Raw genomic sequence first — 17,466 nt, 5'->3', positions numbered from 1 at the left:
CAGTTACAGGCACACTGACAAACAAAGTGACTAACGTTTATTAACTTAAAACTGATCTCTTTCCAAAACATGTCTTAGAGCTTCGATTTTATTTTTTTACATAACTGATTAACTTGACACTGCTATGTCTCATTGTTGATTGAGGGTTAATAATTATTAAACTGTACATTTATTAAATATTTGAATTTGTTTTAGGAATCCTTGTCAATCAATCTGATCTGTGAAGATTAGTTTTGCAAGGTGCCTTATGCCCATCCAGGACAACATTTGGAACAAATACCATTTGGACATGTTTGACCGAGAAACTTGTGATTTTTTTATATTCATTGTTAATAATAAACTTAGAATTCCAATGTAGATCAGTGGAATTAGCAAAACATGATCCAAATAACCGAATCAATAGTTTAAAGGTCATATCGCTATCCATATCTGTGGATATGTGTCAGGGTGCAGAATTTATAACATTGTTTCGTCAGCTTTTTTCTTTAAAAATGCCCGCTGTGTCATTCACTTCAGTATGACCTTGCACCGATGCAGTTACATTGCTGAATGTCATGATAAATCGTTTTTCTGCAGTTCACGGCCTTAAAAAGTATCCCCCAATACAGTAAAAAACCTTGGAACAATAATGAGATGCGTCCCACTACCTATGAGAGTGTATTTTTAAATTGGAAGGTCATGAGTTCGTTTCAATCAGGAATTGACTTGTTACACTCTATTTGTATGCTCCCATATCTATGCCCCCTGCCTTCAGAGCCCAAACTGAGTGTGGTGGTGAAGAATGGTCAAACAACCCTCACAAACCGTATGGCATGGACAGGCCCTCATCCAGCAGTGATTTATAAAAGGGCTGCTACGGTATGGATAGCGAGATAATTACGACTTTTCTGTTAAGACCTTCGTAAACTAAATATCTTGACCAATTAATTATTTACCATGATAATCTTAAGGATTTTAAACAAATTATTAACTGTCTTTCCTTGACTAATTTTTGGAATTGGTCGTTGCGAAAACTTTCGTAAAATGAAGAAATGTTATGGGTAACATTCTCTTGACCTTTGTCTTTGTGCATGAAGTCTGTGAGTCCCCACCCGTTGATTAATGTATAAAATCATGCTGGGGACAATTAACGTTGTAGTGATGTTTTGTAATCATATGTAAAGTACCCTTAATCATCGACCACTCTGCAAAAACACAACTTTTGCCAGCCATTCCCATAATAATCACGTGTAGTGATTATTATCAGACTAACTCCAATAAAATAAAATAAAACAAAAAATAATATATCACGACGTTTCGATCGCAACACAAGCGGTCGTCCTCAGGCGGAAAAAAATAATCCAGCAGTGGAACTGGATGGCACTGAGTTAAACGTAGTATAAAACTGTCAATTTTTTTTTATTGCTTTGCAACGTACCAGTTTTCTGAAAGAAACCAAATCAATTCGCGCACGTGTCCACACAACAACTTGATGTGTTTGGCTTCGTCGAGTTTTGGAGGGTTATAGCTCAAATTGAAATAATACCTATATGAATCTAACCCAAAAGAAATCAATCATGGAATTAATGACACTCTCATTATCATCATCATCAGCCATGATCAATTCACCGCTGAATGAAGACCTACTCAAGCCACTGCCATCTCTCATGCTCAGGCAATGCAGAAATCCATCCAGGCAGCTGTGCTCGAGCTGATTTCATTGCTCCATCTACTCAGTTGATGTCTTCTCCGATGCGTTCAATTCCTTATGCTACCACTTATTTATCTTGAATAATTGGCTATCATCTCGTCTCGCAACGTGACCTGCCCAAGCCTATTTAGTTTTCTTAAGTAAATATGGTGTTTTAACCTATAGCTGAGGATAAATACAGGTTGAAAAACATTAAGTACTCTATCCGTATTGTGATGTTGGTAGGTCTTAATAATTTAATCTCTGGCTTTGATTTCAACAAAGCTTATGGGCAACGCTAAACAGTATTGGCACAAACCACGGCAGACGTGAATACTCAATGCACAAATTAAAAATGTAAACTCCCCAGTGTGCGACTGTCATCACCCAGAACAGAACCATGGAACATATAGCAACTAAAAGCCCGATTCACAAATGCAAAGGAGGCACCTCAGTGATACACTCCGCTACTCCTGATATAATAGCGGCTCAACCACGTCAATATAAAATTATAGTTGTTGTTCTACATCAACATCAGCCATACGATTAACAATAACTTTAATTGAATCATGATTCTCGCTGTTTCGTTTTCCAGGGGTATGCTATTTTTTATTTGAAATTTCAAAACCTCACATCCCAAAGTACATAGACCCACGTCCGATTAGCAGGGTTGGCAATGGACGGTGCGAAAGAAGTTCAACACACATACATCTCGCCAGGAGGAAACAGACTAAGAATTGTATAATGCAGTATATAATATTTAATAACGTCAAAGTATCAACCAGTATGTGGGAATAACATTCAGCTCTACGCTTGTTGCAACATATCAAACAGTACACGTGCATACACGCCACAAAACTAAGACCTGCCCACAAGTCAGAAACTTATCCTCCTTCAGTGTCAACGCGACAATACCCTCTAAGCGCAAGCAAGTGATGCCTTAGTGCGCCACCAGATATCCTCCAACTGACGTCTGTCTCTCATTGTAATTCCCACCATGCATCTATACACACTTGTTTGTGCACTTTTCTACTTTTATTAAATATTTTGGTAGTCACCACATTTATGATTTATGTCATAGCTGGCAACATGCATCGATTGAAAACGCTATTCTTAAGGCACATTGGCATGATGTTTTTCATAATTAGACCTCCTTTGCCAGTAGCAAAGTATAATGATAGGGGTTTTCCCCCTTTTTTTCTGGCAAAAAAACTGAAAACTTTTTACAAGGAAGCATGTGTGCATTAACCACAATACTTGTCAAAATGTAAACAAAAAACACATTCCACCCACTCAGTGTGTTTTTTGTTTACATTTTGACCACAAATAGTGTGGTTAATGCACACAAGATTCCTTGTAAAAAGGTTTCAGTTTTATTGCCAGAAAAAAGGAAAAAACCCTAGTATTATACTTTGGTACTGGCAAAGGAGGTCTAATGATGTAGATGCTTACCCCGAGCCCTCATTACTTTGAAAGTTGCATTGTCTTTGAGCTGTACGCCTTTTGGCGTCCTCTGGAAAAAAAAGGGAAAAAAGGGTGAAACCCGTATTATTATTATTATTATTATTATGTTTTTCATTATTTATTCTTTATTTAATAATTTATCCTGAATACCAGGTTATATCCCTCCCACAATCATTTGACAAATAATAGACATGGCATATTTAAGATTTAAAAGAACATTTAGCTAATTAAACTCAATTTATGAGAGAAGTTAGGCCTACTCAGCCAATAAGACTCATTGTGCATGAATTTTGTTTTGCGCAAGTTGAGCAAAGAAACGAAAGTCAGCCCAAAGCAGTAACACACCCACTCGTTATGGACACGTTGCTGCAGGATGTTAAATAGGCAGCATGATACATATCCACATCACCACGCTTTTTTTGGACTGACAGGCCTTGCGGAGTTTTTCCATCTCATTCTGTACTCCAATTGGCACTGATTATTTTCAGGCATCATCGTTGCGAACGCCATTCAGGGGATTATTTCAGCACGCTGCACCTATTTTGCTTCATTTTTTCTATAGAATTGAAAAAGAAAAGGTTCACAGCATTATAAGCCAGAGATTGTACTATAATATATTAGGATGATGGATAGGCGTGCCTAGTACTCTCGTGGTCAGTACCTTATGCCTGCATTCCCGACAGAATTCCACGAACTATCGAGCGAGGACATAAGGTCTGAAAATTGCTGTCCAGGAGAGAAATCTTCACTTAAAATTTTTGTGACTGCAGGAATTCATATTCTTGGTTCTTTCGATGAAGTCACGTAGATATAATAAAAATAAATTAAAGAAAAGAAAAACAACTTTATTTATATGAAAATAATAATAAAAAATTTTTTTATTTACTTTTATTTTCTTTCCACATTTTTCTATCTACGTGACTTTACCGAAAGAACCAAGAATAATAAATATTCACCTCGAGGCGGGATGGGTGTGGTGTGATTGCGTTGTGACGTCACGCCGTGGATGTGAACATTTTGCTGAACGCGCGGCCGCTCGGCGCACTGCGATTGAGTGAGTTGGGACAAGCGCGTGGACCAAAAAAAAATCCGACTCGGGTGAGCAGCAATCGCTCGCACTCACTCACACACACCGGCCTGACAGTCACAGCGTGTAATAACTATAGGTGATCGTCTCGAGGGAGAGTATAATAGTGTTTGGTGTTTACGACGTGAAATATATGGTGGGGGTTTTTTGTTTTGTTTGATCACCGTGTGTAAAATGTGTTTATTTAACATTCCGTTCATTCCACGTGATTATTATTATCGTGTGAAAATAAGGGACGCGTCGCGAGATCATTGGGTGGAAGTCATTCGGAGGTCTGCGTGGATCGATGATGATGATGGTAACCATGTTTGCGCACCAGGTTTCCGCGTCAATTGCAACAGCTAACATCTGAGGCAAGTGCTATTTAAATTGGTTCTACTTCCCCCCCACCCACCTCCATCGCCCCCAAACCCCGAATTTTATTCACCAACACGTACTGCGCCAGCATGGTTGAAGTATGTTCAAACAATCCCGCATGACTGACGCGTCGTATGGTAGACCGTCACTCGGCGGTGGATTGACGAAGGGGGCTGTGAAGTAGAGCAAATAATACAATTCAAAAGATTACTCGTGTGAGAGGATGTGCTTTGAATTAGTCGCAGTGGCGTTTCGAGTGGAACGGGCTTGTTTGTGTCGCTGTTGCTGCTGCAGGGATCTCAACACACAAGTCGTGTGCTGTGTGGATGTGTTTGTAAACAGAGCGGGGCATACTGACCATGATTGTGTTTACAATTGCAGTGGTCTTATATGTCAAGTTGCTGTTCTATTGAAACCGCTGCAGTAGCAGGAACTGAAGGTTGAGTGTTATGCAACGGCTCAAAGCTCTCCGCTCAGTGTGCTAAAAACTCAACAAGGCATGTGGTACTAAGTGCACTTAATCAGGTATACATGTTTTAAAAAAAAAAGGCAATGTTACTTTTGTTAAATAATGGAACCGCATGTTTATAAATGGCGGCTTTGTCACATTGTGATTTATAAATGAGATCTGATAATACAAAAAAACCTGCCTTTAATGTTTTCAGAAGTATTTAAAGGTGCGGTGGTTCTGATAGGTTTGTCAATACAAAATGTTCACAGATAGTAGTTCTCCTGCTGTGTTTGTTTCACCCGATGACGGTTGCTTGTGTTGCGATCGAAACGTCGTTACCAAAATAACCAAAGAGTATGTTCACAGATAGGGTCTACAGTTTGGGGATTCTCAGTTGAAGGAAGTGAGGAGGCCTTCATCCAGCAGTGGATTGACAAAATGGCTGTATAGCTAACATCAGTGATGATATATAAACCAGTCTTCGTCCTCCCCCATTTAACAACCCGCACTGACCAGTGTGGTGAAGTATGGTCAGGTAACTCCCATCACCTGGGATCGGCAACCAAAATAACAAGAGCAGCCATTTTTTTCGAAATCGTAGAAAAACCCACAATATTTCAGGAACCGCAGTGTATCTGAATACGAGACGGTGACCCTTAATAAATAAGGTCACGAAGCAGTCCTTAAAGAGCATCATGCGGCTCCGGAGCTGCAGATTTCTGACCCCTGCCCAAGGCCCTTCATCCATCAGTGTATGAGGACACACCAAAGTGTGTTGTGATCATTGCATAGTACAGCACTGTTGAGTTGGGGTGGGGAGCAGAGGTTCGCACTAGGCGCTATAAACCAAAACGATGTGACACAAATGTTGATGCATGGAGTCTGGTAACTACAATGGGAGAAATGCTGGAAAATAAAGGATCGAGAGATGCACTTTTTGGGGAGTTTATTGAGACATCTTTCCTGACCTATCATTGCTTAGATATCAATCATTAACTCCATTGAAACGGAGTACATAAAAATCCATAATCTGTTATAATGGTGATTCCACGAGGCCGACCAAGCGCCATGAGCCCCTCCACACTTAACTGTAATAATACTGTTGATTGGTTTATTTTATCTCGTGTGATTCACGTAAATTGCATCTACCAATTGTCGAGAAACCACAGACAACCTGAAAGGCAGCCAAGCAGTGAGTCTGCACCCACAATTGTCTAGACTCTGCGGTTTTCTCTAAATGAATACGCTTTCAGCCAATTAATGTGCGGTCATACGTAGTTCAGCAGAATAGATCGTACATCAAAATCCCAGTAATCCTCGGTGATATGGGAGGGACCATATCGCGGATCTCATAATCTGGGGTGCACCACGATGATTAGTCCTGTGGAAATGGTGCGCCGGTGCGATATGCCACCAATTACGGCAGGAATTAGACGCGAGATTCCATTAAACAATGAACAAATTCCCAGATTAGGGGGGAAACTACTGGATTATAAAGTCTAAAAAAAGCAAATATTTTTTTCAGACTGACCCAGTGTTTAAATAAATAGATAATAGAATTCACATTGCAATGAATCTGGCACCTTCTTTGAAACGCATTGTGCTTTCAAAGTACAGCAAAGTTAAAATAAAGTATGATAAATTAACCTCATCTACTGCCAACGCTATGTGGCACAGATTTTGGGAGGAGCTGTCAACGACGGATGCTCCACTGAAGGAATTTTCTGAATATTTGAGGGTTATTTTTTTTGACTCCTGCTGTAAGAAGGCAGCAGTGGTTGGCTAATATGAGACTCTCCTAAAAATGTGTTTACAAGAGCATTTTGCATTATTACATTCTCCAATACACTACATAAATAACCATTATACAAAAAATGTTATTATATATATTTAGTACAACAGTAAATAGGGAGTTAAATCTACATACTGTATTTTCGCTAAGTTAGGTCATTATCACTCTTCATTACCACCAAATGTAGCTGCCCCCAAGCCATATCGATTATGTCAGCACACTCTGTTAACTCTATTCACGGTCTCGCGAATCTCCCTCGACCTGTCCATATGAAGTGGGCTGTCACATCTCTTCTCATAGTACTCGAATCAACGTAACTTTTCACCTGTCACTCACATTACTCTATGGCAGGTATATCTACTAGCATCCTCACTCCTCTTAGGGCGGTGGTGGGCATGCATGCCTGTGATCCAGCAGTGGAGGCGAGGGTTGGTGGATCTCAAAAAATGTTTGTGAAATTCCCTTCCCGTGGGCATCAAGGAGGAATACCCTGGGTCGTCAGTAGCAAGCAGTACAGCTAAAATATGGACTCCACCTATTGTCTGTATGGGTTTTATCCAGTGCTCTAGTTTCCTCCCACATGTAAACGCTCATTAATTGTCCAATAACGCCTTCATATATGTGTAATAACAGCCATAGAGGGTTCACGTGGGGATTGGCTTGCCGGTCCTGCTTGTAGCCAATAAGGGTTGAGATAGGGACCATGGCCCATGCGTCATCACGACAGGTCATCAGGAGTGATTGGCCTAGCCATTCGGGGCCCCAGCTAATGGGGAGCCGGATGAGGGGCGTGGTCCCGGGATTGACAGGGAACCATCGAGAATGGTCGAAGCTGTCCATGAACGATTGGCTGGGGGAACCACGTGACGAAGGTATTAAGAGCGAGTGAGAGAGATCGATCGGGAGCAGACTGAAACTGACAAGAGCAGGGTCACGCGCGGACGGGGGCTCGGGTTGCCACGTGCGCGGTGGGGACTTAGTGCGTAGTCTGTCATCTCTCCGTTGTCTGCCAGCAACGGAGAGTGAGTGAGCAAAGTGTATTGTGGAGTGGAAATAAAAGGACTGATTCCGAAGCCGTCTCCTGAAGGATTATTACACTGGTGTCAGAAGTAATTCTGCGACTGTTTGGACGATCGTCAAGATGTCTAAGCACCTCAGAAAAAAGAACCTGCCCGTGCCTCTGTCGGAGGAAGAGGTCGAGACGGATGAAGATGAGCTGTTGGGAGCTACAGCCCTGGTGCCGCCGGCTGACGACGTTCGCCTCGACGCCTCTCAGCGTCGACCGGGGGAGGATGCGACCACCGCAGGACCGAGAGACGAATGGCGGCTGATGGCGGAGCAGATTGAGTCGTTGCGCGCAATTCTGCTAAGCCTGGTGACCGCGGTGGCGTCCTCACCAGCCGTGGGTCGCCAGATCGCCGATCAGCTGGACGCCGCGGGAAGGGGTCCTGCTATGGAAGCGGGACCCGCCATTGCTCCTGCCACGCGGGAGGACGCCGTCGTCTTGGGTGGGGTGGCTGCGCCAGAGTCGTCGGCCGCCATTTTGGGCACGCCTACCACCATGCGGCCGCCATTTTGTCTGCACCGAGCGGAGAGCGGGAACGGCGGCCGGAGACGCCCGCGGCACGCGCCTGCCACCGCGGACATTGCCTTCCACAAATAAAATAATTTATCGCCGGGGGCGATTGGAGTGCTTTTACGTGGCGCTTCGAGTCAGCTTTTAGATCTGTCAACTGGACGGAGGAAGAAGCGCTGGGAGCGCTACCTACGCTGCTCGATGATGTGTCTCTGGGAGTCTTCCGCTCCATCCCGGCGTCCAAGAAGAAGACACTGCGGGATGCGTTCACAGAGATGGCGGAATTTTACGACCCGCCGACATCGGCCACCAGAAAATTTATGTCGCGTCGCCGGGCACCGGAGGAATCGCCGTTGGCCTATCGGGGGGCGTTGATGGCGATGGCCATGGCCGCCTACCCCGACGCAACGGCCAAGCATTTGGATCCTCTCATCCTTTCCCGCATGCCGGAGTTGTCTCAGGAGCTCAACATCTCTCTACCAGTGTGCGGCCACGAACCGCTTTCATCGCGGTGGGTGGCGCGCTGCCTGGACGCTAAGTTTAATATCAAGCGGTGGGACCAGATGGCGGCGTGGACGGGGAAACCCGAGATCGACGGGCCGCCTCTGGGGTGGTCTCCGCGATTGGTTGTCCACTGCTCCGACGACTCGGGCGACGACGACATGCTGGCTGCTGCTGTCCCGCATAGGATTCCAGGCCGGCGGCTGCGCGAACAGCGGGGCGACTACACGGGCCGACCGCGTGCGAGGGCCGGGTCGTCCGACCACCGGCCGACGTCGGCCGCGTGTTTTAAGTGCGGCAGACGGGGCCACTTCGCCCGTGACTGCCGCTGCCGACCTTTGCTGTCGCCTCCTCTGCCAAGGGGACCTCCATCTCCTCTACCTGCCGCGGAGCTGCAACAACTTCGGGCGAGTCGGCACAAATCGGACACCCGGCAGGTCGTGTCACATCACTCATCCACTTGCACTCATTCTTACACTCCTAAGGGTAATTTTACTTCTCCTGCTCCATTGACACGCTCTGCTACACAGTGGAAGAAATTGGCTCGCAGGATTGTGGCTGCGGCGTCGGGCTCGTCGACGGTACGCGGTACCATCGACGGCGTTGACGTCCGTATCTTGGTGGACACTGGCGCATCGGCTACCATCATTTCGGATGTAATTTTTCATTTGTTGTCCATTCCTGCGTCGAGAATACGTAAGGTTAATGATGCGTGTGTTGCCGCCAATGGGGGGAGCATGGGTATCTGCGGACAGGTGGATGTGAGCATCGCTATCGGAAATATTACCGCCGCAGGACCTATGTTAATTTCTCGCTCGCTAGCTGTTCCATGCTTGTTGGGTACGGATTTCCTGCGCCGGATGCCGTTGCGAATACGGGTCGACCAGGACTGTTTGGAAATGCCGGGGGGTCGTAGGATGGCGTTCCTGCCTTCCCTGCTGGCCAAGGCGCCTACAGGTAACGCAGTTACTGCTGTAGTTGCGGCAACGGTGGAGGTTCCATCGGGAGCGCAAATACTTATTCCGCTACGTTACCAAAAACCACTTCAAATGGGAAGGGGTGCGAAAGGCGTGCTATTATCCCCATCGAATTCCGTATCAAAATCTTTTTCTTTGGCGGCGGCACAAACGATTGTGTGCCCAGGTCAGGCACCTTTCATACAGGTCTTGAATGGGGGACCTGTTCGCGTTGTTGTTCCGGAGGGATCGGTGCTGGCTCACGCCACTACCGATTTCGCCTCTTGTGAAAAACCGCCGCGCGCTCGGATGCCCGCGGATGGGCCTCCGCATGATCGTTCACAAGAACGCTGGATCGCGGATTTATGCGGAGAGAATTCTTCCTTGTCAAATGAACATAGGAACGCCTTGCGTTCGCTGTTGCTGCAGTACGCTGATGTGTTCAGCAGAAATGATTTGGACCTCGGACGCACATCGCTTTTGTCGCACCATATTGAAACCGGTGCGTCGCCGCCTGTCTGTATGCACCCTCACCGCATGAGCCCGGCGGAAAGGGAACACGTGCGTGGGGCGGTAGATGAATTGCTGGCGGCGGATATTATCTCGCCATCCAATAGTCCTTGGGGCGCGCCCGTCGTTTTGGTTAAGAAAAAAGATGGTGGTACGAGGTTTTGCGTTGATTTCCGCCGGTTGAACAAAATCTCGGTAGCGGACGCGTACCCCTTACCGAGGATGGATGACTCATTGGATGCTTTATCGGGTGCTAAATTCTTTTCCACCCTTGACCTGTCCTCGGGCTTCTGGCAGCTTCCCCTCGATGACGAGTCAAAACCCAAAACGGCATTCCGCATGCCGCAAGGCCTCTTTGAATTTAATCGGTTGCCGATGGGCCTGAACGCGGCTCCGGCCACGTTTCAGCGGCTCATGGAATTGGTGTTGGCGGGACTGCAGTGGGAAACGTGCCTCATATATCTAGACGATATAATTGTCTTTAGCCGCACGTTCGAGGAACATCTCCAACGCCTTGAGACAGTTTTTCAAAGAATGCGTGCGGCTGACCTTAAGTTTAAACCGAGGAAATGCCACCTCCTGCAACACTCCGTCCGTTACATGGGTCATATTGTCAGTTCGGACGGTGTATCCACTGACCCTCTGAAAACGAAGTGTGAACGTGAGTGGCCCACACCCACTTCAGTGGGTGATGTTCGGCGGTTTATTGGATTCGCTTCCTATTATTGCCGCTTCGTTAAGAACTTTGCGACGTTGGCAAAACCATTACACGTTCTGACTGGCAAAAATCAAAGGTTTAAATGGGGGGCGGAGGAAGAAAGTTCCTTTATGGCACTTCGGGACCACCTCGCCACGGCGCCTACGTTAGATTACCCAGATTTTTCACAGCCGTTCATCCTTGATACGGATGCTAGTGATATCGCAACGTAAGGACGGGGTTGAGAGGGTGGTGGCGTATGGCAGCAGGGTTCTGTCCCCTGCGGAAACGCGATATTGCGTGACAAGGCGGGAACTTTTGGCAATTGTCCATTTTGTTCGATTGTACCGACCGTACCTGTATGGACGGGAATTCCTGGTCCGCACTGATCATGCGGCTTTGCAATATTCCCTCAAATTGGATCAGCCGTCAGGCCAATTGGCCCGGTGGTTGGAATCGTTACAGGAATTTTCCTTCGATATAACATACCGAAAGGGGGCCCGTCATGCGAACGCTGATGCGCTCTCAAGGCTGCCGCCCGTTCCTCCGTGCACTTGCCTGACGGGCACGCACCGCTGCGCCGCACCGCCCACTTCGCCCTGCCCGGTTTTGGGGGCGATAGCGAATGAGGACGACGCAGGGGCGAAAGCGAAAGAGGAGGACCAGCAGGTGTCGGTGGACACCGATGATACCTTACGGCTGCCGCACGCGGTCTGGTTGCGCGAGCAGGAGGCCGATGCCTCGCTGTCTCCGCTACGTAAATTGGTTGGGAAACAGAAATCGCAATTGGCGGGCTGGAAGTGGCAGATGTTCCGGGGTAAGTCGGGATTGCTAATGTGTACCGACGGGGTGTCTGACCGACCACGCTTGGTGGTGCCTACTTCGCTTCGCTACAACCTGCTCCGTGCTCTGCACGCTGATAAGTTGATGCACCTCGGCGTCCAAAAGACTGTGGCCGCGATGCAAAAGGATTTTTTCTGGGCCGGTATGACGGCGGACATCAATGATTTTGTCCGCTCGTGCCATGACTGTGCGAAAAGGAAGCCGCCTCGGAACCACTATGTACCACCGTTGCGTTCCATTGAAGTGTCCCGTATCAACGAATTAGTGGCTCTCGACATTCTGGGGCCGTTTCCCCCGTCGGCTAGGGGCAATAAATACCTTCTGGTCGGGGTGGAATATTTTTCTCGATGGCCAATGGCCTGGCCTCTGCCCGACCAAACGGCAGCGTCCATCACCGACGCTTTCTTGAACGGGTATGTCATGGACAAGGGGGCACCTGAAAGGCTGCTCACAGATCAAGGCCGGAATTTCTCCTCTAAATTGCTTAGGGAAGTTTGTGACGCGCTAGGTACAAAGAAAGTTCGCACCTCCCCATACCATCCACAAACAGATGGTATGGTGGAACGATTCAACCGTACCCTTTCCGCTATGCTTTGTCACACGGTCAGTGAGAAGCAAACCGATTGGGACTTGCACATACCAGGCGTCTTGGCAGCATACCGCATGGTTCCGCACACGTCCATGGGATACTCACCGTTTTTTTTTATGTATGGCCGTGAAAATGTTCCACCCATCGATGTGCAACTGGGTACGCCGAGTAAACAACCGTCCCGCTCCCTGCCTGACCACGTGCGTGACTCGCTTGAATGAGTAACGGAAGCGCGAGAGGCTGCCCGGTGTGCGACGGTTCGTGCTCAGGCAAGGAACGAACGGTACGCGCGTCGATCGCATACTCGCATGCCTTGGTCAGTGGGAGACCTGGCGTGGCTCCACTGCCCCCAGGTACCGGCGGGCACATCCCCTAAATTGCACAGGCCATGGCGGGGGCCTGTGACGCTCGTAGATGTTCGGAACTCGCAAAGTATCCGCGTTCAATACGGCAAACGTCGGTGGTATGTTCATTCCTCGCGACTTAAACCCTATGTTGACGCGCGTGTCGGTCCTTCATCTCCAATAGCTGACCTGCCGGGTTCTGCTGGGCCGACTGCGCGTCTTGACACGCCCGTTGATCCCAGGGGGGACTGTGTTGTGCCTCCTGCAGATGAACAGGTTCTGAGGGCTGAGGAAGCCCCCGCTGCCCCCCCTCCAACGGGGCCCGCCCTGGACGTGACCAAGCACCAACAACCGACTTCTTCTTCGAGCCTGCCACCTCCTGTTCATCCGGAGGCAAAGTGACCTTGCGCTGGGAGCGGAGAGGGTCCCGCGTCGCGTACGCGGTCGAAATCTCTTCCGTTTCGTTAACGTTTGATCGTTCGCTGATTCCCTGTCGTTACCGCGCTGCAGGGGCGCCCTAATGTATGTTGTGATTTTTTTATAATTATTATGGGTGACTGTTTTACATGTTGTTAGGCGCGGGAACGCCGGTTCACCCTCAAATTGTTAAACGCACCTTGGTGCCCTAATAAGATGTTGCGGAATTGGTTCTTCACCCTTTTCCCAGCCGAGACGGCTAAATTTTTTCACCGGGGGGGGGGGGGGGGTGATGTAATAACAGCCATAGAGTGTTCACGTGGGGATTGGCTTGCCGGTCCTGCTTGTAGCCAATAAGGGTTGAGATAGGGACCATGGCCCATGCGTCATCACGACAGGTCATCAGGAGTGATTGGCCTAGCCATTCGAGGCCCCAGCTAATGGGGAGCCGGATGAGGGGCGTGGTCCCGGGATTGACAGGGAACCATCGAGAATGGTCGAAGCTGTCCATGAACGATTGGCTGGGGGAACCACGTGACGAATGTATTAAGAGCGAGTGAGAGAGAACGATCGGGAGCAGACTGAAACTGACAAGAGCAGGGTCACGCGCAGACGGGGGCTCGGGTTGCCACGTGCGCGGTGGGGACTTAGTGCGTAGTCTGTCCTCTCTCCGTTGTCTGCCAGCAACGGAGAGTGAGTGAGCAAAGTGTATTGTGGAGTGGAAATAAAAGGACTGATTCCGAAGCCGTCTCCTGAAGGATTATTACATATGGATGACCGCAGAGCTTGAGCTAATACTGGTAGGAACGAAGTGAACCAGCCTACAATAGATTATATCGTCCGTCAGTCCGATGTCCGATTAGGTGTAGCAACATCGCCCCCTACTGCAAACACTTGGCAGGACCCTACAAAAACCTTTAGACTCAGTGAGGCTTTCCTGGCTAAACAAGTGTAACATTCCCTTATAATTCCCTGAAATAGTTTTTAATTAAAACATTTAAATAAAAAATTAACTCACAGCAGCCTAAAGCCTACAGCTAGGCCTAAAGCCTAGAACTAGGCCTCAAACTCTCCCTTCGTATCGTACCCCCGCCATTTCATTTTATTATAGCCATTCATGTGTTCGTTCCTACCAGCCCACCCCGCAGGGACCTGTTTTTGGCGTCGGATCACCATGTGGCTGCCTTCTAGTGTGCCCACGGTTCCTCGCGCCTCTTGATTCGATCTCTCTCTATGAGAGTGAGCGAATACCGTGTGCATCACAAGTCGAAATGATGATTATTACACCAGGAAGACATATCTCCTCTGCTACCCTAACTCGCTCTTCTCCCCCAATACTCGTCAGTACGCACCCTTTCCTCTCCTCGATTAGGGCCGAGCTCTTCGCGACCATCCTATGAGCGAGATCCCCGAACCAGGTTCCCCCCATCAGTCGTTATATTACATCCTCTCTTGTGTCCCCAAGGCTAAACATGTATCCATATATTTCCCAGCCTTCCTCCAATTAACCGACTTCCTGCTCCATTAAACCTCACTTACGTAACTCAACCATTCACGATCGCTACGCAACATGAACTTGAGTGCCCGCGTAATGTTATGGGAATTAGTGAATTTCTGTTGAGTGTTCGATGAGAGTGAGGTAATGGGTTAGTGTTACACGTCATATCAGTCAGAAGATGCATTTATGTCATCTCACTGACATCTATAACTAAATACATCCTACATGTCTCTCAAGCTTTCGATGATTGGGCCATGTTCGTATACTCTATAGAACAATCAAGAATAGATGTTTCTTAGTCATTATTCTTGATGCATAACACCACGTCATGGCCCCAGGCCGTTTACTGTATGTACCCAGGATACAGAACTCATTAACGCGACTCACAAGCATTTTTTTTTGCTACACGACCATGTGTTTCGGAAACGTTTACATAATGTAGCTTTGTACATTTTACCACCATGAACGCAACCGATAAATTAATGCTACAAGTATAATCACAATTTGTTGTTTCAGGTTTTATAGCTGCTACGTGTTGTGCATTATCGTGTACTGAGATTCACGGGCCAGTGCTGTCTGAACAGCTGTGTAAAAAGATCCATTGCTGCTGCTATTGTGGTGATTCATTCTCCTATCTGAGGGATTTATATCCATCATTGTTGCTTTGTTTATATATAAATGATTACATTGTACAACACTGTAATGCTAATTGTCCAAATGTGTCATTATTTTCAAATAGATTGTTGTTATATTGTATTTTCGGTTTCAGTGACAATGTACTATTATTTCTGACTAGCCTATAGCCCGTCCAGGGACGGGTGTATTGCATTAAATCTGAAACCTGCAAGCGAAAAGCAGACCTCAACGTGATATTCATTGCATTAATGCGTGTGCAATTTATAAGGGCACGGTGAAACAGACTTAGTTCATTTTAAGGTTATAATCCCTTGTTCATCTTGACGTCCTTCTTACTTTGATGTCTCAATAGGAGATCGCATGACATGAGGGTTCTGCCTTTGTAGTGAGGGTTGTAATATGACGCCTAGGAGGGGGAGGAGGCGCCTCGCCCCCCCTGTGAAGTGACGTCAGCCGCTAAGTATTATTAATGGCGGGGGGGGGGAGGTCCATATTCTTTGGTTCTTTCGGTAAAGTCACGTAGATAGAAAATACTATTTTAATAAAATAAAATGTAAAAGGTACAAATAAAATACAAAAAATTAAAGCAAAAAACCCACGACGTTTCGATCGCAACAAAAGCCGTCTTCATCAGGCAGAGAGAAAAGAGGGGGTAAACCTCCAAATGCAACTGCTTATAAGGGCTTCCAAAGTTGTGAGTGGGCGGAGGATTCGAGTTGCGAGGAGGAAAGCTGTGCAGCGTAAACAGCATCGGTGGGGCAGCCAATACTAATGTAGAAGTAAAGCGCGGGATAGAGATGGAGCTGAGAGCGAGGGGCGCATTCCAAGTGTGGTAGACAATGGGGGGTGGGAGGGGGCAGAGCTAGGCCAAGAAGACCTGAAGCTTCGTGCGAAGCGACAGAACAGGTAGCTTCCACACAGCGTTACGCAACTGATGAAAGATAATGCCGCTCGACTGATTTGGAGTGAGACCTCTGCTGGTAAAGCGGAGCCGGTCATGAGCACGTTGCCCAGATATGGGAAAATCTCCACTCTCTCCACAACTGCCCTATCACCAATTGGGAGTTATGGGGTGGAGTGTCCGATGGTACAAAATATCCAGGCAGGTGCTTAGTTTTGGTGGGGCTGATGGTAAGACCCCACCTCTTAGTGGCAAGCTCCAGGTTCAGCAGCAGCGCCTCAAACTCCTCCTCTGATTGAGCAGCAATTACCAGATCATTGGCATACGTAACATGGTTGAGCAATAGGGCCATCCCTTGACCACACGCGGGCATCGATCAGCCTCCCATTGTATCTGTACCAGATGGAAATTCCTCCGGTACAGCTATTGCAGGCTTCACGAGCGACGTGGTCGAAATAGATGTTAAATAATGTGGGAGCCAGAGGACATCCCTGGCGCACCCCAAGGTGTAGAGGGATAGGCTCCGACTCCCGGCCACGTAGTTTTACCCGGCCCGCTCACCATCATGAAGGTCCTTAATGATCATGAGCAGAGGGTCAGGGACTCCAAAAGCACAAATAACAACCCAGAGCCCAGGCCTAGTGATGGTATCATAGGCCTTGTCCAGGTCAATAAAGCAGAGATGTAGGTGTTGCTGGAATTCCCTACACCTCTGCTGTAGCAGACAGACAGAAAGTATGGCATCTGTGCAGGACCACCCTTTCCTGAAACCGCATTGAGTCTCCGCAAGCCTCTCCTCAGTGTGCCTGGCAAAGCGAAGTTGAATAATCCTTGCCAGGACCTTTCCCGGCACACTGAGGAGTGAGATGCCCCTGTACTTGTTACAGTATGTGCGTTCCCCCTTCTTAAAGAAGAGGACCACCTTCTAATCCTGCAGAACCCGTCCAGTGGTTCAGACTATTGTTATGATGTCATGTAGGGCAGTTTGTGCACAAACGCTACCCTCCCTCAGCATTTTGCTTGGGAGATCATCTCTGCCTGGTGCCTTTCCTGGTCTCAGACTCTGGATCGCTTTCAGGATTTCCTCAACAGATGGCACCTCCGCCAGCCACTCACAGGGGGTGACTTATTCCAATATTAATTTTAGAACTTTCGTGACTGCAGGAATTATTATTTGT

At 47.5% G+C, this 17,466-nt stretch overlaps 1 protein-coding gene across 1 annotated transcript in view; it reads left to right on the top strand.

The window, feature by feature from the left end:
- The first annotated feature begins 4,079 nt into the window (after positions 1–4,079).
- LOC144729123 (diamine oxidase [copper-containing]-like) overlaps positions 4,080–17,466 on the top strand; it is a 36,048-nt gene continuing 22,661 nt past the window's right edge. The window contains exon 1 of the mRNA XM_078609083.1: positions 4,080–4,231. The gene's annotated coding sequence lies outside the window, so the exon portion shown is untranslated. The remainder of the gene's footprint in view (positions 4,232–17,466) is intronic.

Source organism: Lampetra planeri, chromosome 2 (genome assembly GCF_965212315.1).
Source record: "Lampetra planeri chromosome 2, kcLamPlan1.2.h2, whole genome shotgun sequence".
NCBI classification, from domain to species: domain Eukaryota; kingdom Metazoa; phylum Chordata; class Hyperoartia; order Petromyzontiformes; family Petromyzontidae; genus Lampetra; species Lampetra planeri.
Note: the sequence above shows the minus strand (reverse complement) of the source record. Positions and strands in the feature narration are given on the sequence as shown.